The following is a 12,345-nucleotide window of genomic DNA, read 5'->3' as shown; positions in this document are numbered from 1 at the left end:
CAAGTGCCAAGCTGCCGCTATTTTTTTGTTGTTGTTGCAGTTGTCATTGTTGTTTAGCTGGCCCAGGCCAGATTCGAACCTGCCAGCCTGGATGTATGTGGCTGGCGCCCTACCCACTGAGCTATGGGCGCAATCTAGGTGCTGAAATTTTTGGTGAACATATGGAGTACCCTTGACGTTGGTAAATAAGGATTGAGAATAGAGGTTGGGTATAAGACTCAAAGGAGAAGGGACTTTTGCATATGAGTGGAAAACAATGATTTGGAAGCAGCATGATGAACAAGGAAAATGTTTCTTTAGGGCGGCGCCTGTGGCTCAGTGAGTAGGGTGCCGGTCCCGTATGCTGGAGGTGGCGGGTTCAAACCCAGCCCCGGCCAAAAACCACAAAAAAAAAAAAAAAAAAAAAGAAAATGTTTCTTTGACCTCTTCCAAGGTCTGTGCTTCCCTCCTATATTTATTTATTTAGAGACAGAGTCTTACTATGTCACCCTCAGTAGAGAGCTGTGGCATCACAGCTCACAGCAACCTCTAACTCTTGGGCTTAAGTGATTCTCTTGCCGCAGCCTCCCAAGTAGCTGGGACCACAGGCACCTACATAGCTGCCATAATGCCCAGCTATGTTTTTTATTGTTGTTGCAGTTGTCATTTTTGTTTTTAGCAGGCCTGGGCCCGTCTGAACCCACCTGCCTCAGTGTATGTGGCTGGTGCCCTAACCGCTGAGCCATAAGTCCATTTTATTTTTTTGAATAGAACCACCATTACCTAGTTCTACCTAGTAACCTGAGGATCCTTTACTCATTCTCTCTCATTACTTATATCTGATCTCCAGACATTAAATATTGCTCCAATTCATCTCTGAATTGCATAGGCTTGGAGGTATGTATGAAAAGAAGATAGACTAAAGGTTCTTATATTTTAGGCTGTGACAGAATCCAATAGGATGGACAAACTGGCCTCAAAGTTCTGAATGGAACCCTGGGATAGAGTTGTTTTAGTGTGTGGGATACTGTAGTCGTGTATTCAGAACCCAAATTTCCATCAGAGGTTGTTTTCTTTTTAGTTTATTTTAGGGAGACTTCTTAATGCCTTTTCTTTATTCCTTTACGAACATTTCTTTCTGTAAATTCCATTTTGTCCTGCCAAAAATTTGGCACCTCCTTCAGAAAGAAAAGAGGACTCAGGATGAATTGCAACAGGTCTAGGATCCTGAAACACAAATGACATTGATCAAATGAAGAAATGAGGAGACTAGCCATCTGCCTAGTAGGAATAAAAGAATAGGTTTTACTTTGTGGGCCAGCGGTTCCCCAAGTTTTGGCACCAGTGACTGGTTTCATGGAAGACAATTTTTCCATGGACTGGGATGGGAATGGGAGGGTTTCAGGATGATTCAAGCACACTACATTTATTGTGAACTTTATTTCTGATTATATTGTAATATATGAGGGAATAATTATACAACTCACCATAATGCAGAATCAGTGGGAGTCCTGAGCTTGTTTTCCTGCCTCTAGATAAGCGGTTCTCAACCTGTGGGTCGCAACCCCTTTGGGGGTCGAACGACCCTTTCACAGGGGTCACCTAAAACCATCACCTAAAACCCGTACAAATACAGGTGTATGAAAATAATTTTATGGTTGGGGGTCACCACAACACGAGGAACCGTATTAAAAGGGTCACGGCATTAGGAAGGTTGAGAACCACTGCACTAGATGGTCCCAGCACTAGCATCACCACCTCAGCTCCACCGCATGAGAATCAGGCATTAGATTCTCATAAGGAGCATACCTAGATTCTATACATGCAAAGTACACAGTAGGATTCCTGCTCCTCTGAAAATCTTGTACCTCAGCTGTCTGACAAGAGGTGGAGCTCAGGTGAATTGCTGTAAACACAGATGAAGCTTTGGTCCTGCTGTGTGTTCTGGTTCCTAACAGGCCATAGTACTGATCTGTGGCCCAGGGGTTGGGAGCTGCAGTAATAAGCCAACTCTCTGGAGTATTATATTGAGGATTCTGAAGTTTTGACTTCCGTATATGGGCTCCAAAAGGGAGCACTACAATTACTTGAAGTCTGCAACGGGAATGAAACCATGTGCTCAAGAATGCTATCCTTACTCTGGGGGTTTGTTGGCAGACAGGGACAGACTAGTCCCCAGCAAGTTAAAGACCTAGACTGATACACAGGAAAATGTTTCTTTGAGTAAAGGATCCTGATACACAGGAGTGTAGCTTCTCAATGTCATTGAAGCTCAGGACCTGTCTGTCAGTTCTTGGTCAGGTTCTAATTGAAGAGCTAGGAAAAACACTGAATGTGAGAGCAGGAAAAGCCTGTTTATCATCATTCATGTTTGCTAAATTCCTCATGAGTTGGCTGACCAGTTCAGATAGGCCTGGGCTTTGGAGCCATTCCTCTCAAGCCAGCCTTGTTACCTTCCCCTGCCCAACAGGAAACCAATGAAAGGATGCCATGGCATCATTTGATCTGCACAGATTTCTCCTGTACCAACAGAAGTCGTGGGGATATGAGTATTGGGTCCTGGACCAGCCCCCATCCCCCAGCCTGCTCCCAAAAGCCAGAAGAAATCTTGGGTCTTTGATCCTTGCTCTGTTAAGTTCGTTAGGAACCACTGATTCATTCCTTACCCCAATTAAAAGAAGGCAAGCCCTGGGTATATGGTAGTGACTTGAGTTGAAGTCTAGTCTTATGTGTGGAGGCCAGGAGATGGAAAGGAAGAAAAGAGAGAAATTCTGAGTTTGAATTCTGCCTGTCACCAGGCTGTGGGGTGGGGAAGAATGTTCACCCCTGCATGCAGGAGCACTGGGGGAAGACAGTCTTCCTCCTGCTTAGGGAGGTGTGGGGGGGGTGTTCGCATGTGTGATAGGGGTTGAGGGTGCCCCTCCTCGGCCCTTTTTGTGTGTTATGGGGGAGGATAAGGAGTGACGGAGAGATGGCCTTTGGGTATGGAGAGTTAAGTCCCTCAGGGGTTCAAGAGGCCTATAACTGACCCATGAGCAAGGGTGGTATCAAATTCCTTCCCACTTCCCTATTCCCAGGGAGTCCATTATCCCCAGAGCAGTGAAGAAACATTTAGTGAGAAGGTTCTAGAGAGAGTCCCATGCCGGTTGCACCAGGGACATGCCAGGCACTGCTTGGCCCTTTCTAAAACTTGGGGTCTGCTGTGGCAGGAAAAGCACCACCCAACCTCAGCATGTCACCTCGGGGAGGAGGAGCCAGGTGGGTCTTCGCAGCTCCACGAAGGCTGCCGCGTCTGGGGCTGCAGGATCTCCCCGAGGGGAGGGAAGACCGCGGGACCCCTTCGTGCCGCGGGACCCCGGGGGCGAGGAGCCGCGCTCAGGCAGCGTCGGGCTCCCGAGGGCGGGGAGTCGGTGCCCGGCAGGGAGCGGGCGGGCATTCCGCTGCCCGGGCCGTCGCCTCCCTCCCCGCCCCCCGGCTTCCTGCGGAGGCCGCGGCCGCCATGTTGTTGTGGGGCTGAGGCGGCGCCCGGGAGCCCGAGAGGCCGTGACAGGCTACGCAACAGGTTCGCCGGCGGCGGCCTGACGACCGAGCCGGCAGCTGCGGCGGCGGCGGCCGAGCAGGGTCTCGCGGCGCCCGCTCGCGCCCACGCTGCCGGTGCCGAGGAGCGCGGAGTCGCGCTGTGACGTGCGAGAGGCGCGGCGGGAGCGCCAGGTGGGTGAAGCCGCTGGCCGGGGCTGCAGCGGGGCGCGGGGCAGGTGCCGCGCCCGCCGTCCGGAGGCTCGGCGGGCCGGGCCGAGGCGGCCGCGCGCCCCGCACGACGCGGACGGGTGCTCGGGAGTCCGGGCGGTCCCCGGGCTAGGCCCTTGGCGGGCTTGGCGGCGCCGGGCGGAAACCTCCGGTCCCGGGTTCCTGCCCCCGCCGCCGGGCCGTGGCCGGCGCCGGAGGGGGCGGGGGCCCGGCTGCCCCTTCCCTGCGGCTGAGCTGGGGCCCCCGGCCGCGGCCTCGTCTGGCAGGTGGCGGACGCCGCCGAGTGCCGGGGGCGGCGTGGCGCCTTGGCTTTCGGGGTGCTGGCGGGAGAGAGAGCCCTGGGGTACAGCACGCTTCCCCCGGGACCCACTTTATTTTCTTCGAGATGGTTTTCCTTCGTGGTAATGATTGGTGCAGAATGTCAGGTGAGCCGCATCTCGGTGCGTCAAACTAGCCCGAGTCACGAGAGGACAGTGGGTGGATGCTTGGCGTCCACCGCTCGCGTTAAGCCAAAGTTGAGAAATGTTAAAATTTGACTTCGGCGTCGACTTCCCTGGTACACAGGAAGCACGGAAAGGTAGAATCTCTGAGGCCAGAGTAAAGTTTGTTGCTTATTTAAAAAAAAAAAAAATGCCTGCATATGCATACTAACTGGGTAAACCGAGGCTGACACTGCAGATGGCTTTGCATTCTGCTGAAAGATGGGCTATTTTAATTTATTAATCCTGTGCGTTGTCGCTCAGTGATTGCCCAGGGCAAGTATGTTTTCTTTGAAACTTGTATTAATAAAGAAGTAGGAATTTGTTTTTGATAAAGCCAACCCCTTTAGGAATTAGGGTTAGCACGAAAATGATTGCTTTCCTCCATGCTTCTAGTTTGTTTTTCTGGTGGAGATAGGCAAGGTGTGACTTGAAATTTTGTGTTGTTAGTCATCTTCATTTAGGTATCATAGGTTCTGTAGGCTAAGCCTTAAGCTGCTTAAGGCTCTCAAAAAAATTAATTGCTTTTCTCCCTGGGCTGGTCTGCTATATTGTTAATCAGTGATAAAACCTAGAAGCCGCCTAGAAACATTACATAAAACCTTTACACAAGCAATGATGCCTCTCCCAAATTTAAAGATACTGGCAACTGTGATATGCCCTCTTTTAGGTTTTTTGGCTGTGCCTATGGTTCGTTTGTAATTTCAAAAGTAAATAAAGTGGAAGTATTTCACGATTTTACAGGCTGTGGAAAAGTGCATTGCTGTTATTTTGTACAATATTAATTAAGCAGCTGAAAAGTTTGCGTGTTTTACCCCTTAGTGCATTAATAACTGTTCCCTTTGCTTACCTTTACAGTGAAAGGTAGATTGGTCTGAGAAAACTTAACCTATACTGAATTATTGAGCAGGGAGGTACCATTTTAAGTTCAACCCATTTCAAGGCTAAAATTTTGATCTCTCCTCAATATGAGGAAATGTGATGGGCATGTTCTTAGTATCGGTTTTGTAGTTTAAAAAATTTGTATTTTCCCAAAAATAGATTAGTATCACCCAAACTCAACAACTTAAAATTATTTTTTGTTTTTTTCCTATTTTTATTTTTTAGTCATTTTTACCCTATAGAGTCTAACTCTTTTTTAAAAAGTGGGAAATTTCTTTTTTTTTTTTTAGGAATTTTAGTTTTAATGTGGCTTTAGTAATAGAGTTTTACAAAGTTCCATCTTTTTAGTAAAACAAAAATAACATTTATTGGTTATCTCCGTCAACTCTACTTTCTTCAATATTAAAATATATCGACCATAGTTGTCATTTATGGGAAGCACTTATTATATGTTAGGCACTGTGCTAAATGTTTTTTTTTTTTTTTGAGACAGAGCCTCAAGCTGTCACCCTGGGTAGAGTGCTGTAGTATCACAGCTTACAGTAACCTCCAACTCCTGGACTCAAGTGATTCTCCTGTCTCCGCCTCCCAAGTAGCTGGGACTACAGGCACCCACCACAGCCCGGCTGTTTTTTGGTTGCAGTTGTTATTGTTTGGCGGGCCCAGGCTGGATTCGAATCCACTAGCTCAGGTGTATGTGGCTGGTGCCTTAGCCTGGTGCCTTAGCCGCTTGAGCCACAGGCGCCAAGCCTGTGCTAAGTGTTTTACATAACTCTTTAGGGCTTATAAAGACCCTATGCATAGTTATTGGCCTCCCATTAAATATAAATAATAAAATGTTAACCTGGAGTTTAACTGAGTACTCTAGGTCCCTGAGCTAATAAGTACAAGAGACAAGTTTCAAACCAAGGTCCTTTTAACTTAAGCACCTTTTGCCTTATCTGATATAGTCTTCTTGGTTCATAAATTTAAAAGAAAAAGTTACATAAGCATTCAGTAAATGTTTGCGTAGGCTCGGTGACTGTGGCTCAAGCAGCTAAGGCGCCAGTCACATGTACCTGAGCTGGCGGGTTCAAATCCACCCCAGACCCACCAAACAACAATGATGGCTGCAACCAAAACATAGCTGAGCGTTGTGGTAGGCGCTTGTAGTCCCAGCTACTTGGGAGGCACAGGTAGGAGAATCTCTTGAGCCTAGGAGTTGGAGGTTGCTGTGAGCTGTGAGGCCACAGCACTCTATCCAGGGCGACAGCTTGAAGCTCTGTTTAAAAAATTAAAGAAAAGAAATGCTGTATTTTTTACTTGTTCACTTTTTGACTTTGTACCATCTACAGCCGTGGAGCTGTAGCATTTTCCTGGAGTAAAGTGTGCATGTAGGCTTGGCGCCCGTAGCTCAGTAGGACACCAGCCACGTACACTGAGGCTGGTGGGTTTGAGCCGACACTGGTCCTGCTAAACAATGACAACTGCAACCAAAAAATAGCCGTGGGTTGTGGCCAGTACCTGTGACAGCAGTTAGTCCCTGCTACTTGAGAGGCTGAGGTAAGAGAATCCCTTGGCCCAACAGTTTGAGGTTGCTGTGAGCTGTGACATCGTAGCACTCTACCAAGGGCAACTGTCTCAAAAAAAAAGAAAAGTAAAGTGTGCATGTAGGTATTTTTTAGGAGGAACTGAAATGGTCTTAAAGGATACGGAGGCAGAGAGGAAGTGGGGGAGGGAGGAAACTGAACAGAATTAGGACAGTGAATAGATCAAGAAATTTTTATTTTTACAATTCTTAAGAGGGCAGCATATTTCACTTGCAGAATACATAGTATTATTTTGAGAAATTTGTTTAAAAAGTAATTTCACATCTTTATCAGGACACTGAATGATACAGATATTTACTTGTGGAGCTATTCAGCAGTGATTATGGCAGACATTTAGAGGTCTATTACCAACTGGCAGACATTTAACTTCGTTTATTTAACCAACTGTTTTATGTTTTCTAGATCATTTTTTTCACTAATGCATATTCATTTTAGATAAACTATATGTTTTTTTATTTTTTATTTTATTAAATCATAACTGTGTACATTAATGCAGTCATGGGGTACAATGTGCTGGTTTTATATACAATTTGAAATATTTTCATCCAACTGGTTAACATAGCCTTCATGGCATTTTCTTAGTTATTGTGTTAAGACATTTATACTCTACATTTAGTAAGTTTCACATGTACCCTGTATGTGGTTTGAATAAAACTTTCATTTATTTTTGGGCAGTGCCTGTGGCTCAGTGGGTAGGGTGCCGGCCCCATATACCAAGGGTGGCGGGTTCAGACCTGGCCCTGGCCAAACTGCAACAAAAAAATAGCTGGTGTTGTAGCAGGCGCCTGTAGTCCCAGCTACTCGGGAGGCTGAGGCAAGAGAATCATGTAAGCCCAGGAGCTGGAGATCGCTGTGAGCTGTGTGGCGCCATGGCACTCTACGGAGGGCTTAGATAAAGTGATATTCTGTCTCTACAAAAATAAAATACAATAAAATAAAACTTTCATTTATTTTCATCATAACTATAGTGGATAAGAGTACAGCCTCTCATGGTAGACCACCTCTTCTCAGCTCTAACACCAAATAGCTGTATGACCTTGGGCAAATTAATCCTCTAAGCTTCTGTTTCCTTATCTGTAAAATGGAGATAATAATAGTACCTATCTCATAGTGTTGTATATAGTATAAAGTGCTTAGCATAGTGACTGTTGTTTAGTATAGTACCTAATAAATCAATCTTCATTGAGAAATTTCAAACTAAGCTTAGTCCTTTTTTTGGTGGTTGTTTGACCCAATGACTGGAAAAGAAGTTAGCTTTTTTTGCCCTTTATTTTTAATCTTAACCATGTAATTTTAACCATTACTGTCAAAATAATTCATATAAGAAGGCTAAAATATAAGAGTAGAACTGAACCACAATCTTTCATTAATCTCCCAATAAAGAATCTGCCTTTAGTGCTCTTAATATAGGGGGGAAATACATAGACTACAGGAAGAAAACATTCTGTATAGTAAACATAGAAAATAACTGGGAAAAGAAACTACTGCTTTGGATTATCACATCAAAGACTTCAATTCTAGGTGCTTAAATTATTTCTACTTTTTGGTACGAGGAATGTATGACTAGAGAAAGGTTGATGTGGGGGAAGAATAATTTCAGACTGCAGAGGTCCAAATAAATAACAAGCCAGTAGGCTTTGCCCTGGCTATTAGGAGGACATCCATAATCTTTGCTTTTTTATTTCATTTTTGCTGAAGCACTTTGGCTTATTTGGAAACTCACTGCCCTACCACCTCTCCTTCCTGCGTCTTCCATCTAATGTGCCTTGTGGCACTTTAAAGAATGACTGCTTAAATACAAAATTGAGTAGATCAGTTTAATTTCACAACTTCTATAATACTTGGTGACTTTATTTTTTAGTGAACACAAAATACTTTTTATGGACTGTGAGAACTTAAAAGATGAATGAAATTGTGTAGAATGATGTGGACAGGGAACCTGCGTGTAGCACTCCTTTTCCAATTTTTAGTAAGTTCTGAAAACCCAAGTGGTAGAAGCGAAGCCTTCTCACTAGAATCATTTTAAATTTTCTCTCTGTTAAAGTTCCATTGTACTGCTAATGGATTTTGTCTGCAGTGACCGGTATTGGGAGGGGTCTGGTCCTTACTCCAATGATCCTGTCTTAGAGTTATTACCTCCTTCTTCCACATTCTCATTCCTATATTTATGTTCCACTGGTTTCAGAGAGCTGAGTAACATGGATGATTGAGATGGAAAGAGCTATTTAGAGTAGACAGAGGTAGCCCCAAACCTTTTCTGAACACTGCTCTCCTGTACCTGGATTTTTTTTTTTGTAGAGATAGAGTCTCACTTTATGGCCCTCCGTAGAGTGCCGTGGCCTCACACAGCTCACAGCAACCTCCAACTCCTGGGCTTAAGCGATTCTCTTGCCTCAGCCTCCCGAGTAGCTGGGACCTGTACCTGGATTTTATAGTCTTTACAGCATGATGGTAATCCCATCCTGAAAAAAAAGCAAATGCTGCAGCTCACTCTTAAATCCATCTTGACCTGCTGTACTCACTAGTTTGACTTTTCCTCATCTTTGTCTTTTTAGGGACTTTGTGAAAAACAAAACAAAACAAAACAGAGCGGTGCCTACGGCTCAGTGAGTAGGGTGACACCATATACCGAGGGTGACAGGTTCGATCCCGGCCCCGGCCAAACTGCAACAAAAAAATAGCCCGGCATTGTGGCAGGCACCTGTAGTCCCAGCTACTCCGGAGGCTGAGGCAAGAGAATCGCTTAAGCCCAGGAGTTGGAGGTTGCTGTGAGCTATGACGTCACAGTACTCTACCAAGGGCGACAAAGTGAGACTCTGTCTCTAAAAAAAATAAATAAATAAAAAGCTGTTTCTCCCCCCTTCTACCATTTGCTTTAACTTTCATTTTTTAATTCTCAACCACCATCTTTCCTCTATAAAAAGTTAAGACAAACAGAAACTACTCACAATCACGGTGTGGAATTTGTTCTTTCATTCTGTTATTTAACAAATATTGAGTACCTCCATGCCAGGAAATGGTCCAGGCACTTATATAACCAGTGAAGAAAATACATCTCCCCACCCCGCCTTTGTAGTGCTTATATTCATAAGAAGGGGGAAGAAAGACAATAAAACTACTAGAAGTTAGAATTTATTAAGTGGTACAGAAAAAAAATAGGGAGGAAATGGGGGTAGGAAGGGTGTGAATGTATGTATTTATGTATGTATGTGTTGGGGGGATAATTGAGGGAAGTAAATTTGTCTTATTATTAAGGAATTAAAAATTGGAGGATTGCCCTGCACATTTGTGAGTAAATGGTAGATTTAATGTAAAGTAAGAAATATAATAGTAGTGTATTTACTTAAGGTAAATGTTTATCATTTTAATACTGTCATTTCATCTATACTGGATCCCGGTATATATTTTTTCTAATCACTTAAACCAGAGAAAAAAATCTTTTGCCACAACTTGAGCCTACTGCAGAGATTTGTCATGTGGTTTAGAATAGATACTTTGATTTGATTTTTCTTAAAAGTGCCGTATTATTTGTTTTTCAATTCTGTTGACTTTTTGTGTGTATTATTTTTATTGTGATGAGTAATATATGTTCCTTCTAGAAAAATGGAAGGCTATAAAGAAATTTTAAAAAAAGAACATAATAGTCCTAATAATCATATTACCCAGAGTTGGTTTTTTTTGTTTTTTTTTTGGAGACAGAGTCTTACTGTGTCACCCTCGGTAGATTGCCATGGCATTACAGCTCATAGCAACCTCAAACTCTTGGGCTTAAGCGATTCTCTTGCCGCAGCCTCCCAAGTAGCTGGGACTACAGGCGCCTGCCACAACTCCCAACACCAGCTATTTTTCGTTGCATTTGTCATTGTTGTTTAGCTGGCCTGGGCTGGATTTGAACCTGCCAGCCTTGGTGCATGTGGCCAGTGCCGTAACCACTGTGCTATTGGCACCAAGCCAACAATTGTTAATATTGTTAATTAGATATTCTTCAAGAACTTTTTCTTTGCAGAAAGCGAAATTGTATTATTTACTCTGCTGTCTAATCTGCTTTTTAACATACTAGCATGTATCAAAACATGGTTCTATTTTATTATTTATTTATCTGGAATACAATTTTATTACCTAAATCATATTGACCTTCTATTGAATTTTAATATTAGTATCTAATATTTATTAAGCACTTACTATAACTGAGTTACTTTTTGAGACATTTTATATATTTAAACTCATTCACTCTTTAAACTCCCTATAACAACTGTTTTGTTATTTACTTTATAGTTGAGAAAATTGAGCAAGGACAGACTTTAGTAATTTGCTCAAGATCACACAGATAGGAAGTAAGTAGTAGACCTAAGATAGGAAGTTAGTCTGACTCTAGATCTTTTTTTTTTTTTTTTTTTGGCCAGGGCTGGGTTTGAACCCACCACCTCCGGCTGGGACCGGCGCCCTACTCCTTGAGCCACAGGCGCCACCCCTGACTCTAGATCTTGTGCACATAATCATCGTCTTATATTGCTTGTCTAACATTAAAGGTAGCTTACAATTTTTCTTCTGCATTATGCTGCACTTTACATAGTCTTATGGCTATGTTTGTGTTCATATCTATGATTTCCTCATAATAAATTTCTAGTAGTAGAATTGTTAGATCAAAAGGCATAGGTACTTCCTAAGGCCCAGGTAAACATACTGGCAAGTTGTCGACCAGAAAAATTCATCAGTACCAAAATGTACTCCTGCCAGTGAAACCAGTTGTCTTTCCCCCATCCTTGGAAACAGTGCAGTTTAAAAAATAATCTGTTAATTTAATAATGATTACTTTGTTTTACTTTTTCTTCCTCTGAATGTTAATAAGGTTATACATTTTTCTTCTTTGAGAACTGTTGGTCTCTACCTTTTTCTTATTTTATTGGCATGTTCATCACTTGTTTATTTCTAAGAATTCCTTATATATTAAGAATAGTAGGTTGGGCACGGTGGCTCATGCCTGTAATCCTAGCACTCTGGGAGGCTGAGGCAGGTGGACTGCCTGAGCACAGGAATTGAAAATGAGCCTGAGTGAGAGTGAGACCCCATCTCTACTAAAAATAGAAAAACTAGCCTGGAGTGTGGCAGGTGCCTATTGTGCCCGCTACCTGGGAGGCTGAGGCAGAAGGACTGCTTGAGCCCAAGAGTTTGAGGTTGCTGTGAGCTATGATGACAACATGGCACTCTACCCAGGGCGCCTGAGTAAGGCTTTGTCTAAAAAAAAAAAAAAAATAGTAACTCTTTGTCTTGTAGGGGTGCATTTTTTTCCAAGTTCGTTTCTTAGTTGCTTGTGGATTTTTAAAAATTATAACAATAATAGCTAATATTTATATCGTGCTTCCCGTGTGTATATATAGTCTAAGTGCTTTATTAACTCATTTAATTTTATAACATCTCAGTGCTAGTATCAGTCCCATTTACAAAGTACTCTGGCATTGTCTCTCATTCCTTAAATAGCTGTTTGTCTGCCTCTGCTCATTTCTGTTCCTGATTCCTAAAAATCTGTTTTCTACTGGTAGCCTGCTATTCGATTCTGTTGTTTAGTCCTTCATTACTCAGTTTAGGAGTCATTTTCCATTAGATGTTCATCTAGTAATTTTCTAGTTCCCTGAGGCAAACCTAGGACAAAATCCATCTTTGTCCTTTCT

General features: G+C 43.3%; 1 protein-coding gene across 3 annotated transcripts in view; it reads left to right on the top strand.

The window, feature by feature from the left end:
• The first annotated feature begins 3,295 nt into the window (after positions 1-3,295).
• ITSN2 (intersectin 2) overlaps positions 3,296-12,345 on the top strand; it is a 165,093-nt gene continuing 156,043 nt past the window's right edge. For 2 of the 3 annotated variants that reach the window (XM_053589134.1, XM_053589132.1), the window contains exon 1: positions 3,296-3,690. The gene's annotated coding sequence lies outside the window, so the exon portion shown is untranslated. Of the gene's footprint in view, positions 3,691-3,948; positions 4,152-12,345 lie in introns of those variants that run through there. The other variant, XM_053589133.1, reaches the window with a different exon arrangement.

Source organism: Nycticebus coucang, chromosome 4 (assembly GCF_027406575.1).
Source record: "Nycticebus coucang isolate mNycCou1 chromosome 4, mNycCou1.pri, whole genome shotgun sequence".
NCBI lineage: Eukaryota > Metazoa > Chordata > Mammalia > Primates > Lorisidae > Nycticebus > Nycticebus coucang.
The sequence above is the reverse complement of the archived record's forward strand: the minus strand, read 5'-3'. Positions and strand labels throughout refer to the sequence as shown.